This window comes from Populus alba, chromosome 17 (assembly GCF_005239225.2).
Source record: "Populus alba chromosome 17, ASM523922v2, whole genome shotgun sequence".
Taxonomy (NCBI): domain Eukaryota; kingdom Viridiplantae; phylum Streptophyta; class Magnoliopsida; order Malpighiales; family Salicaceae; genus Populus; species Populus alba.
Window position 1 is genome coordinate 12168818 of NC_133300.1, and position 17702 is coordinate 12186519.

The window sequence follows — 17702 nt, forward strand, 5'->3', positions numbered from 1 at the left end:
CTCAACTTGAAAGGAACAATGAATGAAATTTTTTGGATTTAACTAATCAATTTTAAAGTTATGAGGAAAAAATCATATACTGATGAACTAAACTAGATTATGAATGAAATGATTATCATGATGCAAGGATGATAATGTGATGAATACAATAACAAGAAGAAAATTTATCGAGAGGTAATGAAAAATATAACATGTTAAAAATTGATATAAGATCAATGTTCTCAAAGAAAAATTTATAAAATTAGTTTTGATCATATATTTATTAAACATTAGTAAATGAGATTATGCAAAGGTCTAATATAATTTATTTTGTAGTTTTATGTATGTCATAGGTAAATTTATTTGAAGACATCTATTTTTTAGATCATTAAGCTGCTCAATATTATTTGTATTTGAAAAAAATTACCTAAAATTTTACATATTCATTTATTGAGTGTTAAATTTTTAGAGTTTAGAAAACTTTATAAAGTGAGTATAATGTTTTTTTTTTTATTATTTATGAAAAAAGAGAGTTTAGAACTAGTGATTAAAAAAAAATTATTGACATTTGAGTTATTTCTTATTGGTAGGATTATATCTTTCAAAAAAGTAAATGGAGCCATAATTCATTGAAGGATCACAATGCAAATACACTGAACGAGTGAATTATCTCATTATCGTGTAATATTTATATAATAACTATTTCCACTCATATAAAAATAAGATTTAATACAGTAATTATTTTCATTGACCTAAAGATTTATGAAATTTTATATTATTATAAGTTACACTTTTACACAAAAGCATAACAATTAGAGAATATATGGAACAATGTCTCCACCTTATCTTGTACTTGTTGTCATCAAGATTCGTTTTTGAACATATGATCTGTTTCACTGTCAAATCACTGCGTACCATGCCAACAAAGTTTTAACAAAAATAATGTTTTCTAGTTTTATTCTCAGTGTAACAATTTAGTTAATATAAAAGGATTTAAGACAATTTTCTTGAGAGAAATCTCTTCAGATTCACTATCATTAGACACAAATATAACACAACTTCATCATTAATATAAAAGGATACTATTAGAAGAATTAAGGATTATTTTCTTCTTTTCATATGTAAAATTAACAAAACACTTTCGAAAAGAGAAGAACACAACCTTAATTCAGAAATGGTCACAAAGAGATATATTGGCTTGTTTGGGAGTTTGATTGCGGTTGTTTTTCAAAGTTTTTTTCATTTATAAATGCATCAAAATAATTTTTTTTAATTTTTAAAATTATTTTTGATATCAGCATATCAAAATGATATAAAAACAACAAAAAATATTAATTAAAATTTTTTTAAAATTTTTTCAAAATACTTTTAAAACATAAAAACAAAATAATATTTAAAGTTTTAAACCATATCCCGAAAGATCCACTTGCCACTGTAGTATAATTAGTATCTCCTCTGAAGAGAAGACCCTCAATGTTTTTCCATAAAAGAAAAAGAACCCAATTTGAAATAAAGAAAAAGGCATATTTAGTAGCTACTTGCATGGGGACATAAACTAAAAATATTTCTCATATCCATACAATTTATTCAAAAGGTGAACAACAAAAAGGAACTAAACTTCCCAACAAAATCCCGTGACAAACTCATTGTCATAACCCAAATTTTGACCTTTTTATTTTAATTATTATTATTATTTTATTTACTGAAAAGGATAAAAAATGATGATAAAAAAAATAATGATGATGAAAAACAAGTAAAATGAAGAATGAATTAAAATTTGGGTTAAGGGCAACATGATTGGAAGTTTTGGGGTTTAATTAAACTTTGTAATTAATCTAATTAATCTAATCAAGGGCTTAATTGGAGAATTGATAAGTTTTGAGACTTAGTTGAGCTTGGAATTAATTTAATTAATCCAATTAAGAGTTTAATTGGAGAATTGATAAGTTTTGAGACTTAATGAAGCTTGAAGATTAATTTAATTAATCCAATCAAGGGTTTAATTGGATAATTGATAAGTTTTTGAACTTAATTGGCTTGGAATTAATTTAATCAGGGACTTAATTGAAGAACGATCAAAGTTTGGGGTTTAATTGGGGTCTAAATTGCAAGAATTAAAATCCAAGGACCAGCTTGAAAATGACGCGGAAATGCAAGGATCCAATTACATTTTAACCAAGGGCTTGATTGCAAAAGTACAAAATTCCGAGGACCAAATTGAAAGAATTCTTTGGAATGGGAAAACGGAGTCGTTTTGGGAGGCCACTGTTCGCTCGTCTTCTTCCTCTGCAATGGCTCTGCCATTAAAGGCAGAGACATTTGTCTATTGAATGCAGTGCCCCACGCCATTACTGCCGACCGTTACATCGTCGATCGACCTCTGGCCCTATAAAAGCTGGGCAAAAGGCAACCACCAGGGGGGATTTTCTTTGGACTGAAAAGAAAACAATAAAACCACCGAGGAAGATAGAGGGAAGAAACCCATAAAACAGAAACCCAGAAATAGTACACACAGCAAAAGCAGAGACCAATACAAACAGTAAACCCAGAAAACCAACACTAATATCATCGTCTTCTCAATTGCCCCCTCCCTTGCAAATCAGAAAAAGAAAGAACCCGAAGTCAGTAAAACAACTTAGAGAAAGGCGACATGTCCATTACCTTCCTCAATAATTGAGAAGAAGAGAGAACAGTGGACACAGTGGCAGAGAACACAAATAGAAGAGGAAAGCAGAGGAGAGTAGAGAGTAAGTAAAAAACCTAACAAACAGAAACACACGAATAAAGGGGAAGAGACTGAGAGGAGGAAGAAGAGAGAATTCTCCGGGAGTACTCGAGCTGTTGTTGTCGCCTGCGCCTTCGAATCGCCAGGTAAGGCTTCTCTGTTATCTTCATTTCTGTGCCTTTAATTTAAGAGAAGAAAACGAGGCTAAGGTAATTTAATTATCTTTGCCCTGTGCAGTGCACGCGTGGTTTGAACCACGCGTGCCTGCAGCCCAGCCCATATGGGCTGCGCTGGGCCCAGCCTCAAAAAATAAAAAAATAAAAAAACAGAAAAAAAAATGTGTATGCATGAATAAAAATAATGTAAATTTATTGGTTTATTCACTGACGCCAGAGTCAGGAATAAAAATACTAGTTTAAATTTATATTATTTTTATTCGTTGTATTTTATTTTATTTGGCTAGAAAAATAGAAAATATTTGCATTCGTAAAAAAATAAATTTATTATTATTTATTTATTCACTGGCGCCAGAGTCTAGAATAAAATAAAATATTGATTTAATTTATTTTACAGTTATGTAATATTTACAAACGCCAGAGTTGGAAATATTCGTAGTTGAATATTCACTGGCGCCAGAGTCAGGAATATTATAAGCAAAATTTCATAGCATAAACTAATAAACATTTAGTAAATTTAAGACGAAACTAGCAATGCAGCCTGCCTTAGGCAGGACGTTTAAGGGGTGATAATATCTTCCCTTTTACGTAATCAGTCCCGAACCATAGAATCTCTGTTGACCAGTTAGAGTTCCTAGTGACCATAATACTAGGTGACAACTCCTTAAACAAGACATTTTTTTCCTAAAAGTGCTAGATGCCAGAAGTATGTTCTTTTTCCCTAATTAAGATTTATTTTTAAGGTCGTCGCGATGTCGGGTGCGACACTCATAACAAAATATGATAAACCATATTCGGCCATTTTGACAATGACATTGTATCATAGATGAATATAGGTAGTAAAAAGACTTTGTTGGTTACCACACTGATAAAAGATAGTGTTTCTTTATTCATAAAAAAACTAGTCCCTACAATAAATCATAATTTGAACAATCATAGCCTAGGTTCTGCCCTGCAATAATTCTTAGATGCAAGGGTTGACAAAGACTTTTCATCAACTACTGGAGGGTTTTTCTTTTACTTTAATTTAAGAGTTTGTTTGCAAATATGATAGTTTTGTTCATGGGATTTATATAACAAAAAAAAAAAAAAAAACATTGAAACTTGTTTTTGTTTGTTGTGTTTTGTGTATTAAAATAGGTTGTATATATTTAAAAAAAAAAAAGATTATAATATCCAATCACATCACACTCTCAAATATATCTTAAAATTTTTTTGGAAGAATAATATAGCCAAAATCTTGTTAGGAAAATAATATATTTAATGGATTGTGGTTTTTAAATAACAATATAATTAATTGAGTTGTCTTGATTCAACCAACGTAAATCATAACAAAAAATACCCCAACCCTTTAATTTAATTTAGATAAATCTAACAAAACTCAAAATTCAGAAACCTTAATCCAAATTGAAAACCCTAACTAAACTTCAAATTCAAAACTAACTGAAACACCATATTCTTACCAAACCCTAACCCCAGCCCTAAAATCCCAAATCCTAACTAAACCGCAATATAAAAACCCTAAATCCAAGTCCCAAACAAGGCAAAGCCTAAAATCCAAGCCTAAAACTCCAAAAATCCAACCCAGAAACACCAAACCAAAACTCAAATATAAATTAGAAGCCTCAAACCCTAAAAGCCCAAAGTAAAAACTTTAAACATTACACTCCAAACTTAAATTGAAACCTCAAACCTAAACCCTAATCTATAAACCATAAACTCAAATCCTAATTCCTAAAATTCAAACTCCAAAATTTCAAACCCAAAACATCAAAAGTAAAACTCAAACCCTAAGCATTAAACCTTAAACTAAATCCTAACCTCAAATCCAATCCCTATACACTACAATTAAACCTTAAACTAATTCATTATGTCACACAACCAATTATTTTATTAGATTTTTTTTTTATGTATCAAACCCAACCTAACAATCTCTTATAGAATTTGCACTTTAATAAGTTATTCTCATCACTTGTCTCTTTTTTTTTAAAAAAACTATTGTAAAAATCTTAAAACATTTCATTATTTAAGTTTATTACCAATGTTATATGGTTCAAGTTTAGTCTTGGATTCCTTATAGTGAGCATTTGATTATGTGTTTGAAATTAGTTGTTGATACGATTCAATATATAGTTCAGCCTTGGGTTTTTCATGATGGGTTTTTACATAGGGATGCATTCGGTCAGATTCTTATAGATGATGGGTTCGACCCAATTCTTTTGGTGGATAATTTAGCCAGATTAGGATAAGCTATACATGAGATGTTTTTGGACAGTAAAGAAAGTTTATTCGGAGTGTATTTTGGGTCTTTATTAATTAATATAGGTTTGGGCCATATGGAATCCAAAGTTGGCTTGGGTTAATTAAGATGTTGGGATCATATCAGATTTGTTTGAGTTTGATTTTCTGATTCTACAAGGACTTAAATCAACAAAATATTCTTCTAAAATTCAAGGAAATTTCATTCATTATTTTCCCTGTTATTTAAGAGAATATTTAACAATAAAGAATGGAGTTTCTTAGTTAACAAAGGATGTTAAGAGTGGGTTTCCAAATCTGATTTTCTAAGCTTGGAAGGATTAATTAATAATTCTCCTAGTCTAGGAAAGAAACTAAATTGAAAGATATAAAAGAGAAAGATTTTTTTTCATTAATTATCCATGTTAATAAGGAAACCAAGCACAATAAGGCAAGAAAACTTCAGAATTAATTCCACATTCGGATCAGATTTCCTAGTCTATTTTAGACTTTTTAGGGGTGACAGATCTAATTCTAGCATATCTAGGATATTAATTTTAAATTTTTATTATTTTCTTCTTAGTCATTGGTTTATTATTACTTATTTGGGTTAATTTTGTATATGGGCTCAAATTATTATTAGGGTTATTTGAAGCATTATATAAGTGTTTTGTATGCTAAAAAAAAGGGGGATGAATTTATGAAATAAACTTGTATTTTATGTAAAACAACACGTTATCTTTGCTGTTAAAAAGATTAAATCTGACTTATCAAGGTATAGTTAACCTTGTGACATCATTCGATTAAATTTCAATAGTGTTGGTGTCTTAAGATAGGTTTTCATTCTATCACACTTCTCAAACCTAATTTTTGGCTTTCTTGTGAAGTATCATTTTTGTTGGGGGTTGTTTGACCAAGTAATCAAGAGGTTTTCATTAGTTGGTATCAGAGTTAGGCTATGAAATCAGGTTATATCCTTCTCGCTTTTGTTATCTATTTGTTTCATGCCAATTTTATTTTTGTCTGTCCTCCTTTTTGTTTTGAGTTAGTACTTGTTTTATTTCTTGTGTTTATTTTTGTTATTCTGTGTTTATCATGTTCTATTTAGAGTAAAAAAAAAAAAGCAATAAAAAAAATATTATTTGGGCTAAGACAGGTCTATAACACATTTGTTTTGCGACAACTTATGAAAACTTATCGCAATTAACTCAAAATTTATTTTATTTATTTATTGGGGTCCTGATCACAAAATATATTAAATTTGAGGTTATTTGGATATATTTTTCTTTAGGTTCTAGAATTGGGATTTGTCTTGTTGTAATAAGTCTATTTTGCGTTAGCTTTCAAAACTTATTTTGTTTTTGTTCATTTCGTTCATGTTAGTATATTACCATCATATTTAAGATATTTGACTATTTTTTGAGTTATTTTCATCACTTTTGCATTTTTTCCCCCTGATTAGTTCTAGTCCAAACAAAAGTCAGATTTGCAATTTTGAGTCTAAATTAGTGTTCTTTATATTGTAAACTCTTTTCATGTTATGTCTTTGTCTTCTTCTTTTTTCTGTTTTCTTTTTTTTCTATTAGTGTCATGTATTATGCAAATGAGAAGGAATTAAGAAGGATTCTAGCTCAAGGATGCGAAAAACTAACCCATGGTTTGGGGGTTTTATAACAAGTTGATAAGTGTAGAAGATTAATCTACAAACTTCAAGCTTCATGGAAAAAGGAGGTATAACACCAGAAAAATGAAAGATGAAGGAGAGCCATTATGGTTATCATTCAATTGTATATACAACGTGCTTATTTGAAGTTCTTATCAATCACTACTTCCATATAGTGTTGTTGGATTCCTTATAATGAACATTCAATTATGTATTTAAGATTGATTGTTGATACAGTTTGGTATATGGTTCAACCTTAGTTTTTTCATGATGGGTTTTTACTTAGGGATACATTCAGTCAAATTGATGTTCTTATAGATGATAGGTTTGGCCTAATTTTTTTGGTAGGGAATTCAGCCAGATCATTATTGGTTATGCATGAAATGTTTTTGGACAACAAAGAAAGTTTATTTAAAGTGTATTTTGGGTCTGATTCGGTCCCTATTAATGAGTATAAGATTGAGTCACACTGAGTTCAAAGTTGGCTTGGGTTAATTAAGATGTTGGGATCAGATCAGATTTGTTTGGGGTTGATTTTCTAATTTTACAAGGATTTAAATCAATAAAATATTCTTAAAATTCAAGAAACACATAACTAAATGCTCATTATAAGGAATCCAATATTGAACCTAAACCGTATCACATTGTTACAATATTCATTTGATTATCATAATGGCGTCACCTAAATTGTAAAAAGGTAAGAATGATTGTTGGGTTAATTGTAGCACCCTATAAAATTTAAAGGGAATACACACACAAAATTATAAGAACTGCCTTAAACATAATTTCCATCAATTGCATTAAGAAATGCATTAATACACAATCTGTATTTACACTTTTATGTGAATACATCACTTTTCAAATTATTTACATGAAGTTTATTTACAAACATTCTTCGGACCATACAAAAACCTATTCAACATAAAAAAAGAACTAAGTAACTCGATAATGCTTCGTGGGAAGCTATGATCTCCTAAAGAGAAATCCTGCAGAATATACAAAACCACGAAACCATAATGAATATTTGTGTCATCAAGGTAACTAACAATTATTAATGATATAAGCAAAATCAATTTCATTAACTTTCATAAATACACCAATCTATATCAGATTTTAATTTAATACAATTCCATTAATCTTTGATGAACTTTTATTTCATCATTGCACTCATTTCATTATCATAGTCACATCATAGTTACTCTTGTTCACAACACGTTTACTATGTTTGGTTTCTTCAAACACACTTAATTGTTATGTTTGTTTGTATATATTTCACAACCATATTTGGATCACATCATTATTTCAATTCACAATACATTCAACTTATAAAACCTTTTGTTTTACAAACATGTTTATGTCCACAAACATTCCTAATTAAAATCACGTGTTGACATCAACAATCCACAAACATTCCAAACAAATCCATAATTCTATCATTCTAGACCTTTACCATTACATTACTAATCATGATTAAAATTCAGGAATAGCATAACAAAACACATACACCTCTATTTTATTTTATTAATCCATAATTAACACTTTAACATAAATACACCATTTTATTCTATTAGTCATCTATTTGACTCCATCCAATGATCCATTGATAACCCAACAAGTCAATCACATTGATTCCATCGGCTCCATTCTAAGTAGCTTAGTCAACCAAGTATCTCGACAGTCAATTACATTGACAACAATAGCTCTCACTCATGACAACTAGTCAATTAAATATTCCAGTAATCAATTACATTGACGTCACGAGCTCAACTTTAGACAACTAGTCAACTTAAATGCAAGTCATCAACCTTACCGATGCCACTAGCCCTAAACATGTCAGCTAGTCAAATTTAAATATGTCATTCATCAATCTCGTTGATGCCACTTAGGGGTGATCATTTTCGATTCGGTTTGGTTTTTATCCAAAAAAAAAAGTAACCAAACTAAAAAAAAAAAATTTTTTTTTAAAAATCAACCTTGTTCAAACTGACTGGTTTTGGTTCGGTTTTTTTGAAAAAAATCGATTCAAATCAGTTTTGCTCGGTTTAGGCTAGATTTGCTCAGTTTTTTTTTCAGACTTATAAAACCGAAACTGAATCGAATGGTTGATTTTTTCAAAATTTTAATTGGTATTTTTTCACGATTTGATTTTTTCGGTTAGATTTTTTGGTTTTTTTGCTCACCCCTAATGCCGCTAGTCCTAAAAGGGTCGGTTAGTCAAATTAGATATCTTTGCAGTCAATTTTAATTTACATAGAGATGTCCATTATTGTGGTTGATCATAAGTTATACACAAACACACACACACACACACTTCTAGCCTTATAAGCATATTTGCATCACAATTTGTTTTTCTATCTGTACACAACATTCATACTATACTAATATTTCTCATGCCATAGTTAATATTTTTCATGATATACTATAGTACAAAATACATATAATTTCTATCGTATTTTAGCATTACAAAAATTTAAACAATTAAAAAAGTAAGGGGGCAATCCTTAGCTTAATTTTCTATTGTACATCTCTTAGTATAACATGTCATCTTCTAGTTGTGCTTCCTTAACACACCCCAATGATATAAATTCAATACCTCATTTAATCATCACATACACATAGTTAATCCATTTATAAATATTAACACCACCAATTACAAATTCAACCATAGAGATTTATATTTATTTTAACATTTATCGTTTGACTATTTTGTAATTCATCTAAATGTTCACATATTATGTCAATTTTCAAATTACTTAATTTTTCATTAATGAATTCCAATATCTAATTGACTTAATTTTTCATCAATGAATTTCAATTATTCTTTACTTGACCTTTGATCATACCCAATGTCCCCATTTTAAACATATCAACAACCATTTACACATTTAAAGTAACTAATGTATACACCACATATGCAATTGAAACATGAAAATCATCATCACATAATTCACAAAATAATTTCAACATGCAATCAACACATTTAGCTTCTAAGATAATGTAAATTAATCAAATTATCATGATTAACTTATCAAATTTCATAAAATTCTCTAAACTAAGAATTTGACTAATTTCATCACTCATAATTTTTCATAATTTCCTTAACATAATCTCAACCATATTTCTTCCAATCATATAACATAATACACATTCTCATTTAGAAATTTCAGCATCAAGGTTTCTAAAGCTTATTCCTATTCTTTCTAGACATATGTCACCACGTGTCAAGTATCTATTTAATCAAGAAGTCTACTTCCTTTATAATTTCTAAAGCTTCTACATTACACATTAAGCATTCAAAATCACAAATTCTCTCAAATTTCACACCCATAATTTCCCCCCAAACACATACCACTTGTAATTCACATATCCAACAATAAATCTTTCTTAAACATATACTTATACCAAGCACTTGTCCTATACCATGATTCTCACGTATACATAATTTCACAAGATTCTACTCAATTATTCCATCCCATACTTCCCACAATATTAACTCAATTATGAAAATAATTTATTCAACCAAAAATTCACCTTAAGTATATTCACTAAGACTTTCAAAGTGCATTAACACATATTATCATGAAACTTCAACAAAATTCTTCTTCTCTTCTTAGCATCTTCTATGGCTCACAACAACATAGCATACCTATTGGATTATTTCAATTTTATTCTTTGAATTAATCCTTATTATTACACATTTCATGCCAATTAATCATAATATCAACAAATAACATTTAATCAACTCTTTTCAAATTCAATACTCGATCAATCACAACAATGAAGTTATACATAATCATGTTTAGTCTAACATATCCAAATTTCAAATAAATTAAATCGTTTCTAAATTGGAACAATACCGAACTGACTTAAAAAATTAAGGACCTACTATTTAGGAAGAACAATTTCTAGCCGGAGTGTTTGTTTCTAATCTCCACCATTTATACTTTAAAGTACATCTGGATGAACAACTTATAACGATTCTAGCTCAATCCAATGGTGGAAGGAGAAGAAAATATCCAGTGACTAAGAGTGTTCAGAAAGGGCGTTTTCCATAAATGTTTTGTTGGCCATATCTCTCAAACATAGCCTGATATTGCAAATCCATCTGGTTAGAATGTAGAAGACATTGATGAGAACAATTAATCAAAACAAAGCCTAATCCAATAGTAGACGGCGGAGATATGGCTGTCAATAAGTGCCTGCATTCAATGTGTTTTCTCTCAAATACTATCTCATTCTCACCTAAAGTTCTTAATCATAGTTGAATCCCTCAAATATTTTAGAGAAGATGAAGGCTTTACAAGCTATTTTCATGGCGGCTAGGTTTCCAGCTATAACAGCCTTTCAAAAAAGATTTTTTTTTATTGCCTTATCGACTAATTTACCTCTTATATATATATAATGGCGATCAATGTTTGTTGCACATAAAATCATACATTATTTTACTGAAAGTTCCACTCTATTTTTATTAATGTATAACTATTTTAACCTCAATTTGTAAAAACATTTCTCTTCAATAATTATTTTACCCGAGTGGAGAATTTACATGATTCATCACTAGGTTGACATTTCACGTATCGATTTATTAATTTATTCCATCCAAAATTTAAATTAAATTACTAAAATTTTTCATCTTTGTCTGTAACATTTTTCCTTCTTAATTATCTTTTCTCAATCGAAATTTATCATTATTAGCATTAATTTACCAGTTTTAGATTGGGGGTTTACATTTATTCTTTAACTTAATCTTATTAATTCACACAACCATATTGCCTTCATTCTCTTGGAAAATCTGGTTTAAAATTATAAAAACTCAAAATATGATTAAGAATAGTAATTTCTAAAAATTAGCAAGCCTGAAACATGGCAATCCTAAAAAAAAAAAAAAAATTCATTACTTCACTCAACCCTAGTCTTCATTCACTTATTCACATATAAATGCCTGATTTGAAATTCTACTACTCCATCATGAATATGAAAATTCATAAATTGATCAACAATAATGATATCTTCAACTAGCATTTCTAAAATAATTGTAAATGTAGAATAAATATATGTAAAATAAACTAAAAATTCATCATTAAAAAATAACAAAAGAACATATAATACTATACATAACCAACTTTTTCTACCCTCTCATAAGTTTATCTGAAACTAATATTTGCAAGAAATATATCCAATTGAACAAAGTAACAAAAATGTAAAATTATGTTAATTCTCGGTACTTGGAGTCTATCACACTTGACATCATAGCAAACCCATAAAAATAAATTTTGTTTTTTTTGGAAATGGGGTAAAAATAGAAAAGAAAAGCCCCTAGTATTATAGTCACTAAAAACTCTATTTATTCTTCAGAGATCTAAGTAAGAGATTATACTAAAGGAAAGATATTATTACTTTAAAGTATCTTACTTATAGTAAGTTGCATTACTAATTTTATTTTATTCTAATGGTTTGTTGTGTCAAATTTACCAATGGTCTATCTACATGGGTCTACTACGATGAGTTAAATCCGAGGTAGGTTTTGTCCTTATACATTCTAAAGTTTTGGTTATTTTTGTCACTTTCAATTTGTTTTGGTGAATTGACATCTTTATATCTATTTACTCCAGATCATGACATGTGACTATCGTTAGTTTATAAAGCCATATGAGTGAATAATGTGGGTTGATGTTGCTTATTGAACTCAGCCCAAATCCTAGGAAAAAGAGTTGTTAAATATTTTGTTTATGCAAAGGTGGTCTATAGATAATTACTTATTCAGATTTATTTATCCTATAATATTAGAGCTCACTCGTCATTTTTGTTGAATAGGATATCACATGCCCTAGTCCTAGAATATACTAGCATTATGCATTATAGGTTGATCTGTTTGGAGATATTACTTTTGATTAAGAAAATAATACTCTCAATTAAAACTCAGGTGTCTTTAATGAATATAAAACTAAAAGGGGAAATTAATACTCATAATCGATACTTAAGTGTCATCAGTGAATATTAAATTAAAATTTTTAATAATAAAGACATGTTTTAAAAAAAAATAGAGTAGGGGTGTTATTTCCCATTAATATTCAAAGTAATAAGTTTATTTACTTTAAATATTATGGATGAATAATAAATCATTTATTTTTTTTATGTGATTTAAAAAGAGGAGATTTTTAGGATTTTGGAATGTTGGGTTTTAAAAGATTTTTTAATATGGGCCAAACCTTTTATAGATACATGTGATATGACAAATGTTTTTTAGCTTTTTTTTTTTTTTTAAAAAAAAAAATGTGAACATCAATAATTAAAATCACATATACGAATTCAAAAGGAATGTATTTTCAAAATGTAGGAGGTTTGGCGATGTACAAAACTAGCATTTACCAAAAGAGAAGAGCAGGCATTATTTATTTTATCACACAAAGCTAAAGCACATTTATCCGGAGAAGAGCATGCCATTATTTATTTTATCACACAAAGCTAAAGCATGCAGCGTGGTCGAGAGGTTGTTTGGCACTAGAAAGAAAACTAGGCAACCATGTCTTTTTCTAAAAAATATCCATGCTAAAATCATAAAAAGGCAGCAAGGATGAAGACATGCACATGGCCATGCACATGGCCATGCACTTACAGGGAAACAAATGCATCCTAGTGAAATTGACCCATAACCATGCTAAGAAACCACAAGTTCAAAATAGAGTGTGAATGGTAAAATGGAAACGAAACACGTCAAAGCCACTTGTTGTCAAACATGTTTGACAAGGTTATGAATGAAAGCTGGATATGAGAGTTATATATTAAAGCCAGTGGCTTAAACTAAACAAATAGATGTGATAAAATAAAAAAAGAAAGACATTATCAAGACTCTAACAAAATGAAGCATAATAAAGGATCTCACAAATCATTACAATAAGGTAAGCTATGAAGGAAATGGATTATACCTGCATTTCTTCAATTCCTTAGCTAAGAATTTATTGCTGCTATGCCACCACAAAGGTTGTTCCTAAGGCAAGAAGAATGTGTTCCTGACTATGGCTTCAAAACTAAGATAGTCCTTTTCCCTCTCCTCTTCTTCATTCTTCTTCCTCTCTTTTCTTGCTCATTTTCCTTGTTGTGTGTAACTCTTGTTGCTTTCGTACTCTCGATTTTTTTTTTTCTCTCTTTTTTCTTGAGATAGGTTTTGAAGAGCCTTTTATAGATAAGGATGGGTCCTTTTGGGTCTTTGAGGTGGCAGGATAAATTCCCTTGATTTATAGGAAGCAATCACAACCATTCCTTACAGCTCATGCTCCTCTTTTGTTTGATTTGCAAGCTGGCCGAGAGTACTATCTCATTTATTGGAAGTTTTGGCTGATTGGGCTGTGTTTTGTAGGGTTTTTTAGGAGGTCAGGTGTGAGGCTTGTGGTGTTATTTATCCTTATTGCTAAGGGACGATAGGCATGGGGAGGGCATGAAATCGGGTGCGAGGTGAGGTTCTCACGGGCTGGCTGGGCAGAGTTGAAGTAGATAAAGTGGTTCTTCGTTTAGGTTCACTAAAGTGAACGACATGTCACCTTGGATTTGGGCAAAATTAGAGTTTCGTTTGACACATCGTTCCTACTTAGGGTCTTCTAACAACATGTCGTCTCTAGCTCTTAAATTAAGATTCTTTCTAATTAAATGAAACGTTTTAAAAAATCCAGAATAATCCCTGAATTACTGTTTCCTTCCAATTTTAGTTTGTGATTTATCAAAGTTGCAATTCAGTTTCCAATTAGGTTTTATTTTTTAAAAATCCTTTCATTGATTTATCAAAGTTGCAATTCAGTTTCCAGTTAGGTTTTATTTTTTAAAAATCCTTTCATTTTAACCCTTGATCATTATTAATTGGGTTCTCAAATTTGAGCTCACTTTGTGATATGGCCCTTGGCTCTTTCAATTATATAATTTCAATCCAAATTGGCTCAAGATTCAAAAATTATTTTCAATTAAGTCCTTGATTAAATCAATTTTGCCTTTCTAACTTTGACGCCTTTTCATTTCATTCTTAGACTTTTAATTCGTTGATTTTTGGCTAAATCGGCTTTCTGTTTTAATTTTTTTTTCTTCAATTAAGCCCTAATTGAACCATGTTTTATACCTTCCAAGTTTCCAACAACTTCATTTTCATCCTCTACTTTTTAATTTATGCAATTTAGCCCTAAAATTTAAACTCTCTTCAATTAAACCTTTAATTGACTGACCTGGAATTCAAACTTTGCCAACTTATTCATTTTGATCCCTACTCTTTCCATTTGTGCAATCATAACTGATTTCACCCCCTTTTTCCAATTCTCTTTAGTAAAATTCAAGATTATATATCCATATAAATTTTACTGTGTAACACCTAATACCATTTTCTACTATGATTGAATACATTGCATGTTCAATTCTTGATGATTTTTTTTTTTTTTTGTATACTATACTCTATCATGTTCAATTGGTAATCTACCAAAAATCCAAAAAAATCTCCCCTTTTCATTATCAATCCTTAGTGTCAACATTAAACAATCCCACATAATCCAAAGCAATCATCGAGGTCCATCCATTTTGAACCATTTTTGATTTCACTAGACATTATAATTTGGAATATTAACAATTTATTTTATCCATGCAAATGATATATATTTCAAAAATTAATATTCATAGAATTCTTATGAGAAATGAATAAGACGTAACTTCCTTTAACTTAATTAAATTAGAACTAAAGTCTAAAGTATAACTTAAAGATTCAAATAAAATAATCTAATTAAGTTTGATTAACATCTGCTACTTAGCCATCCAAATTAGTAGCCTTGAGAAGACATTAGTTACAAAATATAACATATGTTTAATTTACAAACATCCTAGTACAAAATGAGATACATATTCAAAATATATCTTATAGCTAGACTACGTAAGACATCTACTCAACTTGGTCTTGTGGTATAAGATGGCCTTGCAAAATATTTACAGTCATTAATCTTTTAAACTAGTTATAGATGGAACGCGTGGATTCCACACCTCTATCACTTAACAAGTACTTCAATCAATTCATGATCCATTTTGATGTGTTATAAGTAAGTGATGAAATATATAAACTCGTTGACATGATATTTAGTGTGACATAATCACCTTATATTGTTGAGTATAAATCTTAATGTTAGCCTCTAAAACAAGCAAAAAGGATAAATATTAGTATGATTGTGAAAAGGTGAATACTATAGACTACTAATATAGTTAAATGTAATTATTCCCACCTATAATTGTATAACTGTATAACTAACTTATTAATAGGACTAAATATAAAATTATAGTCTTCAACTTATCGACTATGGGATACACCCTACTAGTGGATTACTTGTGAACTTGATGCAATATGAGATGTTTTTTTAGTATTGTTTTAAAAAAAATTGTGTTTTTTTTTCGCATTTTTTTATTTACAATAAGTTTGTAAATTTCCTTAAGGATTTGACAAATATTTTAGTAACTTAATTTTTTTTTCTCTGGAAATTAATGGTTAGCATTATGGTATAAATGTTGGCCCTATAAGTAGCCTGATATTTAAATATCAAGAGTTTACTAGAAAATTCTCAAAATTATTTGGAATATTCATTAATTTTAATTAAGAGTATTTTTCACCACAATATACTAGTTGTGGAAAACATTTTCGCATTCTAGGATAGGTGAACCCTGTTAAGACACCCCCTTTATTAAGATTAAGTGGTCTTTAAAGATGATGACATTAAATTCGCTCCAACAAAGCCTAAAAGATTGTTAACTCAATCATCAATGACGATACTTATTTCATAAAACCACTAATCTTTTTTATGTGTTCACACTTTAAGCCTTATCAGTGGGTTCTTATCAAAAGTTGGCCACATTTCTCTCAAGATCAAAATGCTAGAAATAAGCTCTTTGGTCTCCAAGTTTGAGAAAACCACCAAAACCTTTAAAAACAAAGTTTGTTGCAAAATCACCATTGAAAAACCAACATAGGTAAAGAACTTACAACTATAAAACATACTTCAGAATCCTCTCATTTTGATTAAAGGGTTAAGCTTTGATCAATCTATGTTTGAACCCATAAAAAACCCTAGCAAAACCCTATAAATACCCCTTTGAAAAATTAGAGCAGGGAGGTGAAGAAAAAGGAGAAATGGTTGATAAAGAAATTCTAAGTGTGAAGGTTTAAGAGCCTACTATAAGGATTTCTTAAGCTTTGAAAGGGCAGCAAGCTTGTGGAAGAAATGATTTACAAGGAAAGCAAATAGGGTAGTAGCTATTCTAGAAGCTTGAAAGTATACTTTCCAACCTAAAGATGGAGTCTAATTGACTGCTTGAATGATTTTTTTTAGTGTCATCTGGTCTGTATTTATGTTTACAAACATGAAGATGAGATTTATAATGTTTGGCAATTAGTGTTATGATTTCCCCTTTTGGTACTATGATAGTTTGATTTTGTTTTCTAAAGTTTTTTTTTTTTTTGATGTTTTAGATGTAATAAAATTCTTCTATTCAAGTTGTATTTTTTTTTTATAAAATAATGTTGTTTTAGTTTAACTTAAGTAATGCATGTTGAAGCAATGATATTCATCCTGGATTTGCTAGGTCTGTTCATGATCAAAATGAGTCTAGAGAAACCCATTTTGAATCCATATTGAATGAACATCTAAGCAATTTTAAGTTGATAATTTTTGGATGTGAAACATCTTGTATAATCTGGATGATTTGATATTGTTTGTTGGTTCTTTGATTCAAATATGCTTGGTTATGGTAATGTGATTTATTGGAACTAAAAAAGCATGCTTTAGATGCTTAAAATGTTAGTTATGGGTTTGACAGTGGCTAGTTTTATATATAAGCATTTTCTAGGTTCTAGGGCAGTGTTCCTCGTGTTATTGGGAAGAACATTGCCTTAACTCTATGATTTAGACTA

The 17702-nt window shown here is 29.5% G+C and overlaps 1 long non-coding RNA gene across 1 annotated transcript; it reads right to left on the bottom strand.

Moving 5' to 3' along the window:
* Window positions 1-7556: 7556 nt before the first annotated feature.
* Window positions 7557-14241, bottom strand: LOC140954868 (uncharacterized). The gene is made up of 2 exons (XR_012168480.1): window positions 13708-14241; window positions 7557-7767 (listed from the first exon to the last, which is right to left on the bottom strand). It is a non-coding gene; the product is annotated as an uncharacterized lncRNA (long non-coding RNA).
* Between the last annotated feature and the right edge of the window lie 3461 nt (window positions 14242-17702).